Here is a 23246-nt window from a genome sequence, read left to right on the forward strand (position 1 = left end):
CAAAGGATTCTGGGTAACAGAACCTGCTCCGAGCCCCGCAAGTCACCGCATCTTGGATTCCCCTAGGTCTCTAGTTTTCAGAAATGCACAGGTTTGGTAGGTTTCCCTAGGTGCCGGCTGAGCTAGAGGCCAAAATCTACAGGTAGGCACTTCGCAAAAAACACCTCTCTTTTCTTCCAAAAATTTGGATGTGTCCACGTTGCGCTTTGGGGCGTTTCCTGTCGCGGGCGCTAGGCCTACCCACACAAGTGAGGTATAATTTTTATCGGGAGACTTGGGGGAACGCTGGGTGGAAGGAAATTTGTGGCTCCTCTCAGATTCCAGAACTTTCTGCCACAGAAATGTGAGGAACATGTGTTTTTTTAGCCAAATTTTGAGGTTTGCAAAGGATTCTGGGTAACAGAACCTGGTCCGAGCCCCGCAAGTCACCCCATCTTGGATTCCCCTAGGTCTCTAGTTTTCAGAAATGCACAGGTTTGGTAGGTTTCCCTAGGTGCCGGCTGAGCTAGAGGCCAAAATCTACAGGTAGGCACTTCGCAAAAAACACCTCTCTTTTCTTCCAAAAATTTGGATGTGTCCACGTTGCGTTTTGGGGCGTTTCCTGTCGCGGGCGCTAGGCCTACCCACACAAGTGAGGTATCATTTTTATCGGGAGACTTGGGGGAACACTGGGTGGAAGGAAATTTGTGGCTCCTCTCAGATTCCAGAACTTTTTGCCACAGAAATGTGAGGAACAAGTGTTTTTTTAGCCAAATTTTGAGGTTTGCAAAGGATTCTGGGTAACAGAACCTGGTCCGAGCCCCGCAAGTCACCCCTCCTTGGATTTCCCTAGGTCTCTAGTTTTCAGAAATGCACAGGTTTGGTAGGTTTCCCTAGGTGCCGGCTGAGCTAGAGGCCAAAATCTACAGGTAGGCACTTCGCAAAAAACACCTCTGTTTTCTTCCAAAAATTTGGATGTGTCCACGTTGTGCTTTGCGGCGTTTCCTGTCGCGGGCGCTAGGCCTACCCACACAAGTGAGGTATCATATTTATCGGGAGACTTGGGGGAACGCTGGGTGGAAGGAAATTTGTGGCTCCTCTCAGATTCCAGAACTTTCTGCCACAGAAATGTGAGGAACATGTGTTTTTTTAGCCAAATTTTGAAGTTTGCAAAGGATTCTGGGTAACAGAACCTGGTCCGAGCACCGCAAGTCACCCCTCCTTGCATTCCCCTAGGTCTCTAGTTTTCAGAAATGCACAGGTTTGGTAGGTTTCCCTAGGTGCCGGCTGAGCTAGAGGCCAAAATCTACAGGTAGGCACTTCGCAAAAAACACCTCTGTTTTCTTCCAAAAATTTGGATGTGTCCACGTTGCGCTTTGGGGCGTTTCCTGTCGCGGGCGCTAGGCCTACCCACACAAGTGAGGTATAATTTTTATTGGGAGACTTGGGGAACGCTGGGTGGAAGGAAATTTGTGGCTCCTCTCAGATTCCAGAACTTTCTGCCACAGAAATGTGAGGAACATGTGTTTTTTTAGCCAAATTTTGAGGTTTGCAAAGGATTCTGGGTAACAGAACCTGGTCCGAGCCCCGCAAGTCACCCCTCCTTGGATTCCCCTGGGTCTCTAGTTTTCAGAAATGCACAGGTTTGGTAGGTTTCCCTACGTGCCGGCTGAGCTAGAGGCCAAAATCTACAGGTAGGCACTTCGCAAAAAACACCTCTGTTTTCTTCCAAAAATTTGGATGTGTCCACGTTGTGCTTTGGGGCGTTTCCTGTCGCGGGCGCTAGGCCTACCCACACAAGTGAGGTATAATTTTTATCGGGAGACTTGGGGGAACGCTGGGTGGAAGGAAATTTGTGGCTCCTCTCAGATTCCAGAACTTTCTGCCACAGAAATGTGAGGAACATGTGTTTTTTTAGCCAAATTTGGAGGTTTACAAAGGATTCTGGGTAACAGAACCTGGTCCGAGCCCCGTAAGTCACCCCTCCTTGGATTCCCCTAGGTCGCTAGTTTTCAGAAATGCACAGGTTTGGTAGGTTTCCCTAGGTGCCGGCTGAGCTAGAGGCCAAAATCTACAGGTAGGCACTTTGCAAAAAACACCTCTGTTTTCTTCCAAAAATGTGGATGTGTCCACGTTGCGCTTTGCGGCGTTTCCTGTCACGGGCGCTAGGCCTACCCACACAAGTGAGGTATCATATTTATCGGGAGACTTGGGGGAACGCTGGGTGGAAGGAAATTTGTGGCTCCTCTCAGATTCCAGAACTTTCTGCCACAGAAATGTGAGGAACATGTGTTTTTTTAGCCAAATTTTGAGGTTTGCAAAAGATTCTGGGTAACAGAACCTGGTCCGAGCCCCGCAAGTCACCCCTCCTTGGATTCCCCTACGTCTGTAGTTTTCAAAAATGCACAGGTTTGGTAGGTTTCCCTAGGTGCCGGCTGAGCTAGAGGCCAAAATCTACAGGTAGGCACTTCGCAAAAAACACCTCTGTTTTCTTCCAAAAATTTGGATGTGTCCACGTTGCGCTTTGCGGCGTTTCCTGTCGCGGGCGCTAGGCCTACCCACACAAGTGAGGTATCATATTTATCGGGAGACTTGGGGGAACGCTGGGTGGAAGGACATTTGTGGCTCCTCTCAGATTCCAGAACTTTCTGCCACAGAAATGTGAGGAACATGTGTTTTTTTAGCCAAATTTTGAGGTTTACAAAGGATTCTGGGAAACAGAATCTGGTCCGAGCCCCGCAAGTCACCCCTCCTTGGATTCCCCTAGGTCTCTAGTTTTCAGAAATGCACAGGTTTGGTAGGTTTCCCTAGGTGCCGGCTGAGCTAGAGGCTAAAATCTACAGGTAGGCACTTCGCAAAAAACACCTCTGTTTTCTTCCAAAAATTTGGATGTGTCCATGTTGCGCTTTGGGGCGTTTCCTGTCGCGGGCGCTAGGCCTACCCACACAAGTGAGGTATCATTTTTATCGGGAGACTTGGGGAAGGCTGGGTGGAAGGAAATTTGTGGCTCCTCTCAGATTCCAGAACTTTCTGCCACAGAAATGTGAGGAACATGTGTTTTTTTAGCCAAATTTTGAAGTTTGCAAAGGATTCTGGGTAACAGAACCTGGTCCGAGCCCCGCAAGTCACCCCATCTTGGATTCCCCTAGGTCTCTAGTTTTCAGAAATGCACAGGTTTGGTAGATTTCCCTAGGTGCCGGCTGAGCTAGAGGCCAAAATCTACAGGTAGGCACTTCGCAAAAAACACCTCTCTTTTCTTCCAAAAATTTTGATGTGTCCACGTTGCGCTTTGGGGCGTTTCCTGTCGCGGGCGCTAGGCCTACCCACACAAGTGAGGTATCATTTTTATCGGGAGACTTAGGGGAACGCTGGGTGGAAGGAAATTTGTGGCTCCTCTCAGATTCCAGAACTTTCTGCCACAGAAATGTGAGGAACATGTGTTTTTTTAGCCAAATTTTGAAGTTTGCAAAGGATTCTGGGTAACAGAACCTGGTCCGAGCCCCGCAAGTCACCCCATCTTGGATTCCCCTAGGTCTCTAGTTTTCAGAAATGCACAGGTTTGGTAGGTTTCCCTAGGTGCCGGCTGAGCTAGAGGCCAAAATCTACAGGTATGCACTTTGCAAAAAACACCTCTGTTTTCTTCCAAAAATTTGGATGTGTCCACGTTGCGCTTTGCGGCGTTTCCTGTCGCGGGCGCTAGGCCTACTCACACAAGTGAGGTATCATATTTATCGGGAGACTTGGGGGAACGATGGGTGGAAGGAAATTTGTGGCTCCTCTCAGATTCCAGAACTTTCTGCCACAGAAATGTGAGGAACATGTGTTTTTTTAGCCAAATTTTGAAGTTTGCAAAGGATTCTGGGTAACAGAACCTGGTCGGAGCCCCGCAAGTCACCCCATCTTGGATTCCCCTAGGTCTCTAGTTTTCAGAAATGCACAGGTTTGGTAGGTTTCCCTAGGTGCCGGCTGAGCTAGAGGCCAAAATCTACAGGTAGGCACTTCACAAAAAACACCTCTGTTTTCTTCCAAAAATTTGGATGTGTCCACGTTGCGCTTTGGGGCGTTTCCTGTCGCGGGCGCTAGGCCTACCCACACAAGTGAGGTATAATTTTTATCGGGAGACTTGGGGGAACGCTGGGTGGAAGGAAATTTGTGGCTCCTCTCAGATTCCAGAACTTTCTGCCACAGAAATGTGAGGAACATGTGTTTTTTTAGCCAAATTTTGAGGTTTGCAAAGGATTCTGGGTAACAGAACCTGGTCCGAGCCCCGCAAGTCACCCCTCCTTGGATTCCCCTGGGTCTCTAGTTCTCAGAAATGCACAGGTTTGGTAGGTTTCCCTAGGTGCCGGCTGAGCTAGAGGCCAAAATCTACAGGTAGGCACTTTGCAAAAAACACCTCTGTTTTCTTCCAAAAATGTGGATGTGTCCACGTTGCGCTTTGCGGCGTTTCCTGTCACGGGCGCTAGGCCTACCCACACAAGTGAGATATCATATTTATCGGGAGACTTGGGGGAACGCTGGGTGGAAGGAAATTTGTGGCTCCTCTCAGATTCCAGAACTTTCTGCCACAGAAATGTGAGGAACATGTGTTTTTTTAGCCAAATTTTGAGGTTTGCAAAGGATTCTGGGTAACAGAACCTGGTCCGAGCCCCGCAAGTCACCCCTCCTTGGATTCCCCTAGGTCTCTAGTTTTCAGAAATGCACAGGTTTGGTAGGTTTCCCTAGGTGCCGGCTGAGCGAGAGGCCAAAATCTACAGGTAGGCACTTTGCAAAAAACACCTCTGTTTTCTTCCAAAAATTTGGATGTGTCCACGTTGCGCTTTGCGGCGTTTCCTGTCGCGGGCGCTAGGCCTACCCACACAAGTGAGGTATCATATTTATCGGGAGACTTGGGGGAACGCTGGGTGGAAGGAAATTTGTGGCTCCTCTCAGATTCCAGAACTTTCTGCCACAGAAATGTGAGGAACATGTGTTTTTTTAGCCAAATTTGGAGGTTTACAAAGGATTCTGGGTAACAGAACCTGGTCCGAGCCCCGCAAGTCACCCCTCCTTGGATTCCCCTAGGTCTCTAGTTTTCAGAAAAGCACAGGTTTGGTAGGTTTCCCTAGGTTCCGGCTGAGCTAGAGGCCAAAATCTACAGGTAGGCACTTCGCAAAAAACACCTCTCTTTTCTTCCAAAAATTTTGATGTGTCCACGTTGCGCTTTGGGGCGTTTCCTGTCGCGGGCGCTAGGCCTACCCACACAAGTGAGGTATCATTTTTATCGGGAGACTTGGGGGAACGCTTGGTGGAAGGAAATTTGTGGCTCCTCTCAGATTCCAGAACTTTCTGCCACAGAAATGTGAGGAACATGTGTTTTTTTAGCCAAATTTTGAAGTTTGCAAAGGATTCTGGGTAACAAAACCTGGTCCGAGCCCCGCAAGTCACCCCATCTTGGATTCCCCTAGGTCTCTAGTTTTCAGAAATGCACAGGTTTGGTAGATTTCCCTAGGTGCCGGCTGAGCTAGAGGCCAAAATCTACAGGTAGGCACTTCGCAAAAAACACCTCTCTTTTCTTCCAAAAATTTTGATGTGTCCACGTTGCGCTTTGGGGCGTTTCCTGTCGCGGGCGCTAGGCCTACCCACACAAGTGAGGTATCATTTTTATCGGGAGACTTAGGGGAACGCTGGGTGGAAGGAAATTTGTGGCTCCTCTCAGATTCCAGAACTTTCTGCCACAGAAATGTGAGGAACATGTGTTTTTTTAGCCAAATTTTGAAGTTTGCAAAGGATTCTGGGTAACAGAACCTGGTCCGAGCCCCGCAAGTCACCCCATCTTAGATTCCCCTAGGTCTCTAGTTTTCAGAAATGCACAGGTTTGGTAGGTTTCCCTAGGTGCCGGCTGAGCTAGAGGCCAAAATCTACAGGTATGCACTTTGCAAAAAACACCTCTGTTTTCTTCCAAAAATTTGGATGTGTCCACGTTGCGCTTTGCGGCGTTTCCTGTCGCGGGCGCTAGGCCTACTCACACAAGTGAGGTATCATATTTATCGGGAGACTTGGGGGAACGATGGGTGGAAGGAAATTTGTGGCTCCTCTCAGATTCCAGAACTTTCTGCCACAGAAATGTGAGGAACATGTGTTTTTTTAGCCAAATTTTGAAGTTTGCAAAGGATTCTGGGTAACAGAACCTGGTCCGAGCCCCGCAAGTCACCCCATCTTGGATTCCCCTAGGTCTCTAGTTTTCAGAAATGCACAGGTTTGGTAGGTTTCCCTAGGTGCCGGCTGAGCTAGAGGCCAAAATCTACAGGTAGGCACTTCGCAAAAAACACCTCTGTTTTCTTCCAAAAATTTGGATGTGTCCACGTTGCGCTTTGGGGCGTTTCCTGTCGCGGGCGCTAGGCCTACCCACACAAGTGAGGTATAATTTTTATCGGGAGACTTGGGGGAACGCTGGGTGGAAGGAAATTTGTGGCTCCTCTCAGATTCCAGAACTTTCTGCCACAGAAATGTGAGGAACATGTGTTTTTTTAGCCAAATTTTGAGGTTTGCAAAGGATTCTGGGTAACAGAACCTGGTCCGAGCCCCGCAAGTCACCCCTCCTTGGATTCCCCTGGGTCTCTAGTTTTCAGAAATGCACAGGTTTGGTAGGTTTCCCTAGGTGCCGGCTGAGCTAGAGGCCAAAATCTACAGGTAGGCACTTTGCAAAAAACACCTCTGTTTTCTTCCAAAAATGTGGATGTGTCCACGTTGCGCTTTGCGGCGTTTCCTGTCGCGGGCGCTAGGCCTACCCACACAAGTGAGGTATCATATTTATCGGGAGACTTGGGGGAACGCTGGGTGGAAGGAAATTTGTGGCTCCTCTCAGATTCCAGAACTTTCTGCCACAGAAATGTGGGGAACATGTGTTTTTTTAGCCAAATTTTGAGGTTTGCAAAAGATTCTGGGTAACAGAACCTGGTCCGAGCCCCGCAAGTCACCCCATCTTGGATTCCCCTAGGTCTCTAGTTTTCAGAAATGCACAGGTTTGGTAGATTTCCCTAGGTGCCGGCTGAGCTAGAGGCCAAAATCTACAGGTAGGCACTTCGCAAAAAACACCTCTCTTTTCTTCCAAAAATTTTGATGTGTCCACGTTGCGCTTTGGGGCGTTTCCTGTCGCGGGCGCTAGGCCTACCCACACAAGTGAGGTATCATTTTTATCGGGAGACTTAGGGGAACGCTGGGTGGAAGGAAATTTGTGGCTCCTCTCAGATTCCAGAACTTTCTGCCACAGAAATGTGAGGAACATGTGTTTTTTTAGCCAAATTTTGAAGTTTGCAAAGGATTCTGGGTAACAGAACCTGGTCCGAGCCCCGCAAGTCACCCCATCTTGGATTCCCCTAGGTCTCTAGTTTTCAGAAATGCACAGGTTTGGTAGGTTTCCCTAGGTGCCGGCTGAGCTAGAGGCCAAAATCTACAGGTATGCACTTTGCAAAAAACACCTCTGTTTTCTTCAAAAAATTTGGATGTGTCCACGTTGCGCTTTGCGGCGTTTCCTGTCGCGGGCGCTAGGCCTACTCACACAAGTGAGGTATCATATTTATCGGGAGACTTGGGGGAACGATGGGTGGAAGGAAATTTGTGGCTCCTCTCAGATTCCAGAACTTTCTGCCACAGAAATGTGAGGAACATGTGTTTTTTTAGCCAAATTTTGAAGTTTGCAAAGGATTCTGGGTAACAGAACCTGGTCCGAGCCCCGCAAGTCACCCCATCTTGGATTCCCCTAGGTCTCTAGTTTTCAGAAATGCACAGGTTTGGTAGGTTTCCCTAGGTGCCGGCTGAGCAAGAGGCCAAAATCTACAGGTAGGCACTTCGCAAAAAACACCTCTGTTTTCTTCCAAAAATTTGGATGTGTCCACGTTGCGCTTTGGGGCGTTTCCTGTCGCGGGCGCTAGGCCTACCCACACAAGTGAGGTATAATTTTTATCGGGAGACTTGGGGGAACGCTGGGTGGAAGGAAATTTGTGGCTCCTCTCAGATTCCAGAACTTTCTGCCACAGAAATGTGAGGAACATGTGTTTTTTTAGCCAAATTTTGAGGTTTGCAAAGGATTCTGGGTAACAGAACCTGGTCCGAGCCCCGCAAGTCACCCCTCCTTGGATTCCCCTGGGTCTCTAGTTTTCAGAAATGCACAGGTTTGGTAGGTTTCCCTAGGTGCCGGCTGAGCTAGAGGCCAAAATCTACAGGTAGGCACTTTGCAAAAAACACCTCTGTTTTCTTCCAAAAATGTGGATGTGTCCACGTTGCGCTTTGCGGCGTTTCCTGTCGCGGGCGCTAGGCCTACCCACACAAGTGAGGTATCATATTTATCGGGAGACTTGGGGGAACGCTGGGTGGAAGGAAATGTGTGGCTCCTCTCAGATTCCAGAACTTTCTGCCACAGAAATGTGAGGAACATGTGTTTTTTTAGCCAAATTTTGAGGTTTGCAAAAGATTCTGGGTAACAGAACCTGGTCCGAGCCCCGCAAGTCACCCCTCCTTGGATTCCCCTAGGTCTCTAGTTTTCAGAAATGCACAGGTTTGGTAGGTTTCCCTAGGTGCCGGCTGAGCTAGAGGCCAAAATCTACAGGTAGGCACTTCGCAAAAAACACCTCTGTTTTCTTCCAAAAATTTGGATGTGTCCACGTTGCGGCGTTTCCTGTCGCGGGCGCTAGGCCTACCCACACAAGTGAGGTATCATATTTATCGGGAGACTTGGGGGAACGCTGGGTGGAAGGACATTTGTGGCTCCTCTCACATTCCAGAACTTTCTGCCACAGAAATGTGAGGAACATGTGTTTTTGTAGCCAAATTTTGAGGTTTACAAAGGATTCTGGGTAACAGAACCTGGTCCGAGCCCCGCAAGTCACCCCTCCTTGGATTCCCCTAGGTCTCTAGTTTTCAGAAATGCACAGGTTTGGTAGATTTCCCTAGGTGCCGGCTGAGCTAGAGGCCAAAATCTACAGGTAGGCACTTCGCAAAAAACACCTCTCTTTTCTTCCAAAAATTTTGATGTGTCCACGTTGCGCTTTGGGGCGTTTCCTGTCGCGGGCGCTAGGCTTACCCACACAAGTGAGGTATCATTTTTATCGGGAGACTTAGGGGAACGCTGGGTGGAAGGAAATTTGTGGCTCCTCTCAGATTCCAGAACTTTCTGCCACAGAAATGTGAGGAACATGTGTTTTTTTAGCCAAATTTTGAAGTTTGCAAAGGATTCTGGGTAACAGAACCTGGTCCGAGCCCCGCAAGTCACCCCATCTTGGATTCCCCTAGGTCTCTAGTTTTCAGAAATGCACAGGTTTGGTAGGTTTCCCTAGGTGCCGGCTGAGCTAGAGGCCAAAATCTACAGGTAGGCACTTCGCAAAAAACACCTCTGTTTTCTTCCAAAAATGTGGATGTGTCCACGTTGCGCTTTGGGGCGTTTCCTGTCGCGGGCGCTAGGCCTACCCACACAAGTGAGGTATAATTTTTATCGGGAGACTTGGGGGAACGCTGGGTGGAAGGAAATTTGTGGCTCCTCTCAGATTCCAGAACTTTCTGCCACAGAAATGTGAGGAACATGTGTTTTTTTTGCCAAATTTTGAGGTTTGCAAAGGATTCTGGGTAACAGAACCTGGTCCGAGCCCCGCAAGTCACCCCTCCTTGGATTCCCCTGGGTCTCTAGTTCTCAGAAATGCACAGGTTTGGTAGGTTTCCCTAGGTGCCGGCTGAGCTAGAGGCCAAAATCTACAGGTAGGCACTTTGCAAAAAACACCTCTGTTTTCTTCCAAAAATGTGGATGTGTCCACGTTGCGCTTTGCGGCGTTTCCTGTCGCGGGCGCTAGGCCTACCCACACAAGTGAGGTATCATATTTATCGGGAGACTTGGGGGAACGCTGGGTGGAAGGAAATTTGGGGCTCCTCTCAGATTCCAGAACTTTCTGCCACAGAAATGTGAGGAACATGTGTTTTTTTAGCCAAATTTTGAGGTTTGCAAAAGATTCTGGGTAACAGAACCTGGTCCGAGCCCCGCAAGTCACCCCTCCTTGGATTCCCCTAGGTCTCTAGTTTTCAGAAATGCACAGGTTTGGTAGGTTTCCCTAGGTGCCGGCTGAGCTAGAGGCCAAAATCTACAGGTAGGCACTTCGCAAAAAACACCTCTGTTTTCTTCCAAAAATTTGGATGTGTCCACGTTGCGGCGTTTCCTGTCGCGGGCGCTAGGCCTACCCACACAAGTGAGGTATCATATTTATCGGGAGACTTGGGGGAACGCTGGGTGGAAGGACATTTGTGGCTCCTCTCAGATTCCAGAACTTTCTGCCACAGAAATGTGAGGAACATGTGTTTTTGTAGCCAAATTTTGAGGTTTACAAAGGATTCTGGGTAACAGAACCTGGTCCGAGCCCCGCAAGTCACCCCTCCTTGGATTCCCCTAGGTCTCTAGTTTTCAGAAATGCACAGGTTTGGTAGATTTCCCTAGGTGCCGGCTGAGCTAGAGGCCAAAATCTACAGGTAGGCACTTCGCAAAAAACACCTCTCTTTTCTTCCAAAAATTTTGATGTGTCCACGTTGCGCTTTGGGGCGTTTCCTGTCGCGGGCGCTAGGCTTACCCACACAAGTGAGGTATCATTTTTATCGGGAGACTTAGGGGAACGCTGGGTGGAAGGAAATTTGTGGCTCCTCTCAGATTCCAGAACTTTCTGCCACAGAAATGTGAGGAACATGTGTTTTTTTAGCCAAATTTTGAAGTTTGCAAAGGATTCTGGGTAACAGAACCTGGTCCGAGCCCCGCAAGTCACCCCATCTTGGATTCCCCTAGGTCTCTAGTTTTCAGAAATGCACAGGTTTGGTAGGTTTCCCTAGGTGCCGGCTGAGCTAGAGGCCAAAATCTACAGGTAGGCACTTCGCAAAAAACACCTCTGTTTTCTTCCAAAAATGTGGATGTGTCCACGTTGCGCTTTGGGGCGTTTCCTGTCGCGGGCGCTAGGCCTACCCACACAAGTGAGGTATAATTTTTATCGGGAGACTTGGGGGAACGCTGGGTGGAAGGAAATTTGTGGCTCCTCTCAGATTCCAGAACTTTCTGCCACAGAAATGTGAGGAACATGTGTTTTTTTTGCCAAATTTTGAGGTTTGCAAAGGATTCTGGGTAACAGAACCTGGTCCGAGCCCCGCAAGTCACCCCTCCTTGGATTCCCCTGGGTCTCTAGTTCTCAGAAATGCACAGGTTTGGTAGGTTTCCCTAGGTGCCGGCTGAGCTAGAGGCCAAAATCTACAGGTAGGCACTTCGCAAAAAACACCTCTGTTTTCTTCCAAAAATTTGGATGTGTCCACGTTGTGCTTTGCGGCGTTTCCTGTCGCGGGCGCTAGGCCTACCCACACAAGTGAGGTATCATATTTATCGGGAGACTTGGGGGAACGCTGGGTGGAAGGAAATTTGGGGCTCCTCTCAGATTCCAGAACTTTCTGCCACAGAAATGTGAGGAACATGTGTTTTTTTAGCCAAATTTTGAGGTTTACAAAGGATTCTGGGTAACAGAATCTGGTCCGAGCCCCGCAAGTCACCCCTCCTTGGATTCCCCTAGGTCTCTAGTTTTCAGAAATGCACAGGTTTGGTAGGTTTCCCTAGGTGCCGGCTGAGCTAGAGGCTAAAATCTACAGGTAGGCACTTCGCAAAAAACACCTCTCTTTTCTTCCAAAAATTTGGATGTGTCCATGTTGCGCTTTGGGGCGTTTCCTGTCGCGGGCGCTAGGCCTACCCACACAAGTGAGGTATCATTTTTATCGGGAGACTTGGGGAAGGCTGGGTGGAAGGAAATTTGTGGCTCCTCTCAGATTCCAGAACTTTCTGCCACAGAAATGTGAGGAACATGTGTTTTTTTAGCCAAATTTTGAGGTTTGCAAAGGATTCTGGGTAACAGAACCTGGTCCGAGCCCCGCAAGTCACCCCTCCTTGGATTCCCCTAGGTCTCTAGTTTTCAGAAATGCACAGGTTTGGTAGGTTTCCCTAGGTGCCGGCTGAGCGAGAGGCCAAAATCTACAGGTAGGCACTTTGCAAAAAACACCTCTGTTTTCTTCCAAAAATTTGGATGTGTCCACGTTGCGCTTTGCGGCGTTTCCTGTCGCGGGCGCTAGGCCTACCCACACAAGTGAGGTATCATATTTATCGGGAGACTTGGGGGAACGCTGGGTGGAAGGAAATTTGTGGCTCCTCTCAGATTCCAGAACTTTCTGCCACAGAAATGTGAGGAACATGTGTTTTTTTAGCCAAATTTGGAGGTTTACAAAGGATTCTGGGTAACAGAACCTGGTCCGAGCCCCGCAAGTCACCCCTCCTTGGATTCCCCTAGGTCTCTAGTTTTCAGAAAAGCACAGGTTTGGTAGGTTTCCCTAGGTTCCGGCTGAGCTAGAGGCCAAAATCTACAGGTAGGCACTTCGCAAAAAACACCTCTCTTTTCTTCCAAAAATTTTGATGTGTCCACGTTGCGCTTTGGGGCGTTTCCTGTCGCGGGCGCTAGGCCTACCCACACAAGTGAGGTATCATTTTTATCGGGAGACTTGGGGGAACGCTTGGTGGAAGGAAATTTGTGGCTCCTCTCAGATTCCAGAACTTTCTGCCACAGAAATGTGAGGAACATGTGTTTTTTTAGCCAAATTTTGAAGTTTGCAAAGGATTCTGGGTAACAGAACCTGGTCCGAGCCCCGCAAGTCACCCCATCTTGGATTCCCCTAGGTCTCTAGTTTTCAGAAAAGCACAGGTTTGGTAGATTTCCCTAGGTGCCGGCTGAGCTAGAGGCCAAAATCTACAGGTAGGCACTTCGCAAAAAACACCTCTCTTTTCTTCCAAAAATTTTGATGTGTCCACGTTGCGCTTTGGGGCGTTTCCTGTCGCGGGCGCTAGGCCTACCCACACAAGTGAGGTATCATTTTTATCGGGAGACTTGGGGGAACGCTGGGTGGAAGGAAATTTGTGGCTCCTCTCAGATTCCAGAACTTTCTGCCACAGAAATGTGAGGAACATGTGTTTTTTTAGCCAAATTTTGAAGTTTGCAAAGGATTCTGGGTAACAGAACCTGGTCCGAGCCCAGCAAGTCACCCCATCTTGGATTCCCCTAGGTCTCTAGTTTTCAGAAATGCACAGGTTTGGTAGATTTCCCTAGGTGCCGGCTGAGCTAGAGGCCAAAATCTACAGGTATGCACTTTGCAAAAAACACCTCTGTTTTCTTCCAAAAATTTTGATGTGTCCACGTTGCGCTTTGGGGCGTTTCCTGTCGCGGGCGCTAGGCCTACCCACACAAGTGAGGTATCATTTTTATCGGGAGACTTAGGGGAACGCTGGGTGGAAGGAAATTTGTGGCTCCTCTCAGATTCCAGAACTTTCTGCCACAGAAATGTGAGGAACATGTGTTTTTTTAGCCAAATTTTGAAGTTTGCAAAGGATTCTGGGTAACAGAACCTGGTCCGAGCCCCGCAAGTCACCCCATCTTGGATTCCCCTAGGTCTCTAGTTTTCAGAAATGCACAGGTTTGGTAGGTTTCCCTAGGTGCCGGCTGAGCTAGAGGCCAAAATCTACAGGTATGCACTTTGCAAAAAACACCTCTGTTTTCTTCAAAAAATTTGGATGTGTCCACGTTGCGCTTTGCGGCGTTTCCTGTCGCGGGCGCTAGGCCTACTCACACAAGTGAGGTATCATATTTATCGGGAGACTTGGGGGAACGATGGGTGGAAGGAAATTTGTGGCTCCTCTCAGATTCCAGAACTTTCTGCCACAGAAATGTGAGGAACATGTGTTTTTTTAGCCAAATTTTGAAGTTTGCAAAGGATTCTGGGTAACAGAACCTGGTCCGAGCCCCGCAAGTCACCCCATCTTGGATTCCCCTAGGTCTCTAGTTTTCAGAAATGCACAGTTTTGGTAGGTTTCCCTAGGTGCCGGCTGCGCTAGAGGCCAAAATCTACAGGTAGGCACTTCGCAAAAAACACCTCTGTTTTCTTCCAAAAATTTGGATGTGTCCACGTTGCGCTTTGGGGCGTTTCCTGTCGCGGGCGCTAGGCCTACCCACACAAGTGAGGTATAATTTTTATCGGGAGACTTGGGGGAACGCTGGGTGGAAGGAAATTTGTGGCTCCTCTCAGATTCCAGAACTTTCTGCCACAGAAATGTGAGGAACATGTGTTTTTTTAGCCAAATTTTGAGGTTTGCAAAGGATTCTGGGTAACAGAACCTGGTCCGAGCCCCGCAAGTCACCCCTCCTTGGATTCCCCTGGGTCTCTAGTTTTCAGAAATGCACAGGTTTGGTAGGTTTCCCTAGGTGCCGGCTGAGCTAGAGGCCAAAATCTACAGGTAGGCACTTTGCAAAAAACACCTCTGTTTTCTTCCAAAAATGTGGATGTGTCCACGTTGCGCTTTGCGGCGTTTCCTGTCGCGGGCGCTAGGCCTACCCACACAAGTGAGGTATCATATTTATCGGGAGACTTGGGGGAACGCTGGGTGGAAGGAAATTTGTGGCTCCTCTCAGATTCCAGAACTTTCTGCCACAGAAATGTGAGGAACATGTGTTTTTTTAGCCAAATTTTGAGGTTTGCAAAAGATTCTGGGTAACAGAACCTGGTCCGAGCCCCGCAAGTCACCCCTCCTTGGATTCCCCTAGGTCTCTAGTTTTCAGAAATGCACAGGTTTGGTAGGTTTCCCTAGGTGCCGGCTGAGCTAGAGGCCAAAATCTACAGGTAGGCACTTCGCAAAAAACACCTCTGTTTTCTTCCAAAAATTTGGATGTGTCCACGTTGCGCTTTGCGGCGTTTCCTGTCGCGGGCGCTAGGCCTACCCACACAAGTGAGGTATCATATTTATCGGGAGACTTGGGGGAACGCTGGGTGGAAGGACATTTGTCGCTCCTCTCAGATTCCAGAACTTTCTGCCACAGAAATGTGAGGAACATGTGTTTTTGTAGCCAAATTTGGAGGTTTACAAAGGATTCTGGGTAACAGAACCTGGTCCGAGCCCCGCAAGTCACCCCTCCTTGGATTCCCCTAGGTCTCTAGTTTTCAGAAATGCACAGGTTTGGTAGATTTCCCTAGGTGCCGGCTGAGCTAGAGGCCAAAATCTACAGGTAGGCACTTCGCAAAAAACACCTCTCTTTTCTTCCAAAAATTTTGATGTGTCCACGTTGCGCTTTGGGGCGTTTCCTGTCGCGGGCGCTAGGCCTACCCACACAAGTGAGGTATCATTTTTATCGGGAGACTTGGGGGAACGCTGGGTGGAAGGAAATTTGTGGCTCCTCTCAGATTCCAGAACTTTCTGCCACAGAAATGTGAGGAACATGTGTTTTTTTAGCCAAATTTTGAGGTTTGCAAAGGATTCTGGGTAACAGAACCTGGTCCGAGCCCCGCAAGTCACCCCTCCTTGGATTCCCCTGGGTCTCTAGTTTTCAGAAATGCACAGGTTTGGTAGGTTTCCCTAGGTGCCGGCTGAGCTAGAGGCCAAAATCTACAGGTAGGCACTTTGCAAAAAACACCTCTGTTTTCTTCCAAAAATGTGGATGTGTCCACGTTGCGCTTTGCGGCGTTTCCTGTCGCGGGCGCTAGGCCTACCCACACAAGTGAGGTATAATTTTTATCGGGAGACTTGGGGGAACGCTGGGTGGAAGGAAATTTGTGGCTCCTCTCAGATTCCAGAACTTTCTGCCACAGAAATGTGAGGAACATGTGTTTTTTTAGCCAAATTTTGAGGTTTGCAAAAGATTCTGGGTAACAGAACCTGGTCCGAGCCCCGCAAGTCACCCCATCTTGGATTCCCCTAGGTCTCTAGTTTTCAGAAATGCACAGGTTTGGTAGATTTCCCTAGGTGCCGGCTGAGCTAGAGGCCAAAATCTACAGGTAGGCACTTCGCAAAAAACACCTCTCTTTTCTTCCAAAAATTTTGATGTGTCCACGTTGCGCTTTGGGGCGTTTCCTGTCGCGGGCGCTAGGCTTACCCACACAAGTGAGGTATCATTTTTATCGGGAGACTTAGGGGAACGCTGGGTGGAAGGAAATTTGTGGCTCCTCTCAGATTCCAGAACTTTCTGCCACAGAAATGTGAGGAACATGTGTTTTTTTAGCCAAATTTTGAAGTTTGCAAAGGATTCTGGGTAACAGAACCTGGTCCGAGCCCCGCAAGTCACCCCATCTTGGATTCCCCTAGGTCTCTAGTTTTCAGAAATGCACAGGTTTGGTAGGTTTCCCTAGGTGCCGGCTGAGCTAGAGGCCAAAATCTACAGGTAGGCACTTCGCAAAAAACACCTCTGTTTTCTTCCAAAAATGTGGATGTGTCCACGTTGCGCTTTGGGGCGTTTCCTGTCGCGGGCGCTAGGCCTACCCACACAAGTGAGGTATAATTTTTATCGGGAGACTTGGGGGAACGCTGGGTGGAAGGAAATTTGTGGCTCCTCTCAGATTCCAGAACTTTCTGCCACAGAAATGTGAGGAACATGTGTTTTTTTTGCCAAATTTTGAGGTTTGCAAAGGATTCTGGGTAACAGAACCTGGTCCGAGCCCCGCAAGTCACCCCTCCTTGGATTCCCCTGGGTCTCTAGTTCTCAGAAATGCACAGGTTTGGTAGGTTTCCCTAGGTGCCGGCTGAGCTAGAGGCCAAAATCTACAGGTAGGCACTTCGCAAAAAACACCTCTGTTTTCTTCCAAAAATTTGGATGTGTCCACGTTGTGCTTTGCGGCGTTTCCTGTCGCGGGCGCTAGGCCTACCCACACAAGTGAGGTATCATATTTATCGGGAGACTTGGGGGAACGCTGGGTGGAAGGAAATTTGGGGCTCCTCTCAGATTCCAGAACTTTCTGCCACAGAAATGTGAGGAACATGTGTTTTTTTAGCCAAATTTTGAGGTTTACAAAGGATTCTGGGTAACAGAATCTGGTCCGAGCCCCGCAAGTCACCCCTCCTTGGATTCCCCTAGGTCTCTAGTTTTCAGAAATGCACAGGTTTGGTAGGTTTCCCTAGGTGCCGGCTGAGCTAGAGGCTAAAATCTACAGGTAGGCACTTCGCAAAAAACACCTCTCTTTTCTTCCAAAAATTTGGATGTGTCCATGTTGCGCTTTGGGGCGTTTCCTGTCGCGGGCGCTAGGCCTACCCACACAAGTGAGGTATCATTTTTATCGGGAGACTTGGGGAAGGCTGGGTGGAAGGAAATTTGTGGCTCCTCTCAGATTCCAGAACTTTCTGCCACAGAAATGTGAGGAACATGTGTTTTTTTAGCCAAATTTTGAGGTTTGCAAAGGATTCTGGGTAACAGAACCTGGTCCGAGCCCCGCAAGTCACCCCTCCTTGGATTCCCCTAGGTCTCTAGTTTTCAGAAATGCACAGGTTTGGTAGGTTTCCCTAGGTGCCGGCTGAGCGAGAGGCCAAAATCTACAGGTAGGCACTTTGCAAAAAACACCTCTGTTTTCTTCCAAAAATTTGGATGTGTCCACGTTGCGCTTTGCGGCGTTTCCTGTCGCGGGCGCTAGGCCTACCCACACAAGTGAGGTATCATATTTATCGGGAGACTTGGGGGAACGCTGGGTGGAAGGAAATTTGTGGCTCCTCTCAGATTCCAGAACTTTCTGCCACAGAAATGTGAGGAACATGTGTTTTTTTAGCCAAATTTGGAGGTTTACAAAGGATTCTGGGTAACAGAACCTGGTCCGAGCCCCGCAAGTCACCCCTCCTTGGATTCCCCTAGGTCTCTAGTTTTCAGAAAAGCACAGGTTTGGTAGGTTTCCCTAGGTTCCGGCTGAGCTAGAGGCCAAAATCTACAGGTAGGCACTTCGCAAAAAACACCTCTCTTTTCTTCCAAAAATTTTGATGTGTCCACGTTGCGCTTTGGGGCGTTTCCTGTCGCGGGCGCTAGGCCTACCCACACAAGTGAGGTATCATTTTTATCGGGAGACTTGGGGGAACGCTTGGTGGAAGGAAATTTGTGGCTCCTCTCAGATTCCAGAACTTTCTGCCACAGAAATGTGAGGAACATGTGTTTTTTTAGCCAAATTTTGAAGTTTGCAAAGGATTCTGGGTAACAGAACCTGGTCCGAGCCCCGCAAGTCACCCCATCTTGGATTCCCCTAGGTCTCTAGTTTTCAGAAAAGCACAGGTTTGGTAGATTTCCCTAGGTGCCGGCTGAGCTAGAGGCCAAAATCTACAGGTAGGCACTTCGCAAAAAACACCTCTCTTTTCTTCCAAAAATTTTGATGTGTCCACGTTGCGCTTTGGGGCGTTTCCTGTCGCGGGCGCTAGGCCTACCCACACAAGTGAGGTATCATTTTTATCGGGAGACTTGGGGGAACGCTGGGTGGAAGGAAATTTGTGGCTCCTCTCAGATTCCAGAACTTTCTGCCACAGAAATGTGAGGAACATGTGTTTTTTTAGCCAAATTTTGAAGTTTGCAAAGGATTCTGGGTAACAGAACCTGGTCCGAGCCCAGCAAGTCACCCCATCTTGGATTCCCCTAGGTCTCTAGTTTTCAGAAATGCACAGGTTTGGTAGATTTCCCTAGGTGCCGGCTGAGCTAGAGGCCAAAATCTACAGGTATGCACTTTGCAAAAAACACCTCTGTTTTCTTCCAAAAATTTTGATGTGTCCACGTTGCGCTTTGGGGCGTTTCCTGTCGCGGGCGCTAGGCCTACCCACACAAGTGAGGTATCATTTTTATCGGGAGACTTAGGGGAACGCTGGGTGGAAGGAAATTTGTGGCTCCTCTCAGATTCCAGAACTTTCTGCCACAGAAATGTGAGGAACATGTGTTTTTTTAGCCAAATTTTGAAGTTTGCAAAGGATTCTGGGTAACAGAACCTGGTCCGAGCCCCGCAAGTCACCCCATCTTGGATTCCCCTAGGTCTCTAGTTTTCAGAAATGCACAGGTTTGGTAGGTTTCCCTAGGTGCCGGCTGAGCTAGAGGCCAAAATCTACAGGTATGCACTTTGCAAAAAACACCTCTGTTTTCTTCAAAAAATTTGGATGTGTCCACGTTGCGCTTTGCGGCGTTTCCTGTCGCGGGCGCTAGGCCTACTCACACAAGTGAGGTATCATATTTATCGGGAGACTTGGGGGAACGATGGGTGGAAGGAAATTTGTGGCTCCTCTCAGATTCCAGAACTTTCTGCCACAGAAATGTGAGGAACATGTGTTTTTTTAGCCAAATTTTGAAGTTTGCAAAGGATTCTGGGTAACAGAACCTGGTCCGAGCCCCGCAAGTCACCCCATCTTGGATTCCCCTAGGTCTCTAGTTTTCAGAAATGCACAGGTTTGGTAGGTTTCCCTAGGTGCCGGCTGCGCTAGAGGCCAAAATCTACAGGTAGGCACTTCGCAAAAAACACCTCTGTTTTCTTCCAAAAATTTGGATGTGTCCACGTTGCGCTTTGGGGCGTTTCCTGTCGCGGGCGCTAGGCCTACCCACACAAGTGAGGTATAATTTTTATCGGGAGACTTGGGGGAACGCTGGGTGGAAGGAAATTTGTGGCTCCTCTCAGATTCCAGAACTTTCTGCCACAGAAATGTGAGGAACATGTGTTTTTTTAGCCAAATTTTGAGGTTTGCAAAGGATTCTGGGTAACAGAACCTGGTCCGAGCCCCGCAAGTCACCCCTCCTTGGATTCCCCTGGGTCTCTAGTTTTCAGAAATGCACAGGTTTGGTAGGTTTCCCTAGGTGCCGGCTGAGCTAGAGGCCAAAATCTACAGGTAGGCACTTTGCAAAAAACACCTCTGTTTTCTTCCAAAAATGTGGATGTGTCCACGTTGCGCTTTGCGGCGTTTCCTGTCGCGGGCGCTAGGCCTACCCACACAAGTGAGGTATCATATTTATCGGGAGACTTGGGGGAACGCTGGGTGGAAGGAAATTTGTGGCTCCTCTCAGATTCCAGAACTTTCTGCCACAGAAATGTGAGGAACATGTGTTTTTTTAGCCAAATTTTGAGGTTTGCAAAAGATTCTGGGTAACAGAACCTGGTCCGAGCCCCGCAAGTCACCCCTCCTTGGATTCCCCTAGGTCTCTAGTTTTCAGAAATGCACAGGTTTGGTAGGTTTCCCTAGGTGCCGGCTGAGCTAGAGGCCAAAATCTACAGGTAGGCACTTCGCAAAAAACACCTCTGTTTTCTTCCAAAAATTTGGATGTGTCCACGTTGCGCTTTGCGGCGTTTCCTGTCGCGGGCGCTAGGCCTACCCACACAAGTGAGGTATCATATTTATCGGGAGACTTGGGGGAACGCTGGGTGGAAGGACATTTGTCGCTCCTCTCAGATTCCAGAACTTTCTGCCACAGAAATGTGAGGAACATGTGTTTTTGTAGCCAAATTTGGAGGTTTACAAAGGATTCTGGGTAACAGAACCTGGTCCGAGCCCCGCAAGTCACCCCTCCTTGGATTCCCCTAGGTCTCTAGTTTTCAGCAATGCACAGGTTTGGTAGATTCCCCTAGGTGCCGGCTGAGCTAGAGGCCAAAATCTACAGGTAGGCACTTCGCAAAAAACACCTCTCTTTTCTTCCAAAAATTTTGATGTGTCCACGTTGCGCTTTGGGGCGTTTCCTGTCGCGGGCGCTAGGCCTACCCACACAAGTGAGGTATCATTTTTATCGGGAGACTTGGGGGAACGCTGGGTGGAAGGAAATTTGTGGCTCCTCTCAGATTCCAGAACTTTCTGCCACAGAAATGTGAGGAACATGTGTTTTTTTAGCCAAATTTTGAGGTTTGCAAAGGATTCTGGGTAACAGAACCTGGTCCGAGCCCCGCAAGTCACCCCTCCTTGGATTCCCCTGGGTCTCTAGTTTTCAGAAATGCACAGGTTTGGTAGGTTTCCCTAGGTGCCGGCTGAGCTAGAGGCCAAAATCTACAGGTAGGCACTTTGCAAAAAACACCTCTGTTTTCTTCCAAAAATGTGGATGTGTCCACGTTGCGCTTTGCGGCGTTTCCTGTCGCGGGCGCTAGGCCTACCCACACAAGTGAGGTATCATATTTATCGGGAGACTTGGGGGAACGCTGGGTGGAAGGAAATTTGTGGCTCCTCTCAGATTCCAGAACTTTCTGCCACAGAAATGTGAGGAACATGTGTTTTTTTAGCCAAATTTTGAGGTTTGCAAAAGATTCTGGGTAACAGAACCTGGTCCGAGCCCCGCAAGTCACCCCATCTTGGATTCCCCTAGGTCTCTAGTTTTCAGAAATGCACAGGTTTGGTAGATTTCCCTAGGTGCCGGCTGAGCTAGAGGCCAAAATCTACAGGTAGGCACTTCGCAAAAAACACCTCTCTTTTCTTCCAAAAATTTTGATGTGTCCACGTTGCGCTTTGGGGCGTTTCCTGTCGCGGGCGCTAGGCCTACCCACACAAGTGAGGTATCATTTTTATCGGGAGACTTAGGGGAACGCTGGGTGGAAGGACATTTGTCGCTCCTCTCAGATTCCAGAACTTTCTGCCACAGAAATGTGAGGAACATGTGTTTTTGTAGCCAAATTTGGAGGTTTACAAAGGATTCTGGGTAACAGAACCTGGTCCGAGCCCCGCAAGTCACCCCTCCTTGGATTCCCCTAGGTCTCTAGTTTTCAGAAATGCACAGGTTTGGTAGATTTCCCTAGGTGCCGGCTGAGCTAGAGGCCAAAATCTACAGGTAGGCACTTCGCAAAAAACACCTCTCTTTTCTTCCAAAAATTTTGATGTGTCCACGTTGCGCTTTGGGGCGTTTCCTGTCGCGGGCGCTAGGCCTACCCACACAAGTGAGGTATCATTTTTATCGGGAGACTTGGGGGAACGCTGGGTGGAAGGAAATTTGTGGCTCCTCTCAGATTCCAGAACTTTCTGCCACAGAAATGTGAGGAACATGTGTTTTTTTAGCCAAATTTTGAGGTTTGCAAAGGATTCTGGGTAACAGAACCTGGTCCGAGCCCCGCAAGTCACCCCTCCTTGGATTCCCCTGGGTCTCTAGTTTTCAGAAATGCACAGGTTTGGTAGGTTTCCCTAGGTGCCGGCTGAGCTAGAGGCCAAAATCTACAGGTAGGCACTTTGCAAAAAACACCTCTGTTTTCTTCCAAAAATGTGGATGTGTCCACGTTGCGCTTTGCGGCGTTTCCTGTCGCGGGCGCTAGGCCTACCCACACAAGTGAGGTATCATATTTATCGGGAGACTTGGGGGAACGCTGGGTGGAAGGAAATTTGTGGCTCCTCTCAGATTCCAGAACTTTCTGCCACAGAAATGTGAGGAACATGTGTTTTTTTAGCCAAATTTTGAGGTTTGCAAAAGATTCTGGGTAACAGAACCTGGTCCGAGCCCCGCAAGTCACCCCATCTTGGATTCCCCTAGGTCTCTAGTTTTCAGAAATGCACAGGTTTGGTAGATTTCCCTAGGTGCCGGCTGAGCTAGAGGCCAAAATCTACAGGTAGGCACTTCGCAAAAAACACCTCTCTTTTCTTCCAAAAATTTTGATGTGTCCACGTTGCGCTTTGGGGCGTTTCCTGTCGCGGGCGCTAGGCCTACCCACACAAGTGAGGTATCATTTTTATCGGGAGACTTAGGGGAACGCTGGGTGGAAGGAAATTTGTGGCTCCTCTCAGATTCCAGAACTTTCTGCCACAGAAATGTGAGGAACATGTGTTTTTTTAGCCAAATTTTGAAGTTTGCAAAGGATTCTGGGTAACAGAACCTGGTCCGAGCCCCGCAAGTCACCCCATCTTGGATTCCCCTAGGTCTCTAGTTTTCAGAAATGCACAGGTTTGGTAGGTTTCCCTAGGTGCCGGCTGAGCTAGAGGCCAAAATCTACAGGTATGCACTTTGCAAAAAACACCTCTGTTTTCTTCAAAAAATTTGGATGTGTCCACGTTGCGCTTTGCGGCGTTTCCTGTCGCGGGCGCTAGGCCTACTCACACAAGTGAGGTATCATATTTATCGGGAGACTTGGGGGAACGATGGGTGGAAGGAAATTTGTGGCTCCTCTCAGATTCCAGAACTTTCTGCCACAGAAATGTGAGGAACATGTGTTTTTTTAGCCAAATTTTGAAGTTTGCAAAGGATTCTGGGTAACAGAACCTGGTCCGAGCCCCGCAAGTCACCCCATCTTGGATTCCCCTAGGTCTCTAGTTTTCAGAAATGCACAGGTTTGGTAGGTTTCCCTAGGTGCCGGCTGAGCAAGAGGCCAAAATCTACAGGTAGGCACTTCGCAAAAAACACCTCTGTTTTCTTCCAAAAATTTGGATGTGTCCACGTTGCGCTTTGGGGCGTTTCCTGTCGCGGGCGCTAGGCCTACCCACACAAGTGAGGTATAATTTTTATCGGGAGACTTGGGGGAAC

This window comes from Pleurodeles waltl, chromosome 7, assembly GCF_031143425.1.
Source record: "Pleurodeles waltl isolate 20211129_DDA chromosome 7, aPleWal1.hap1.20221129, whole genome shotgun sequence".
Lineage (NCBI taxonomy): Eukaryota > Metazoa > Chordata > Amphibia > Caudata > Salamandridae > Pleurodeles > Pleurodeles waltl.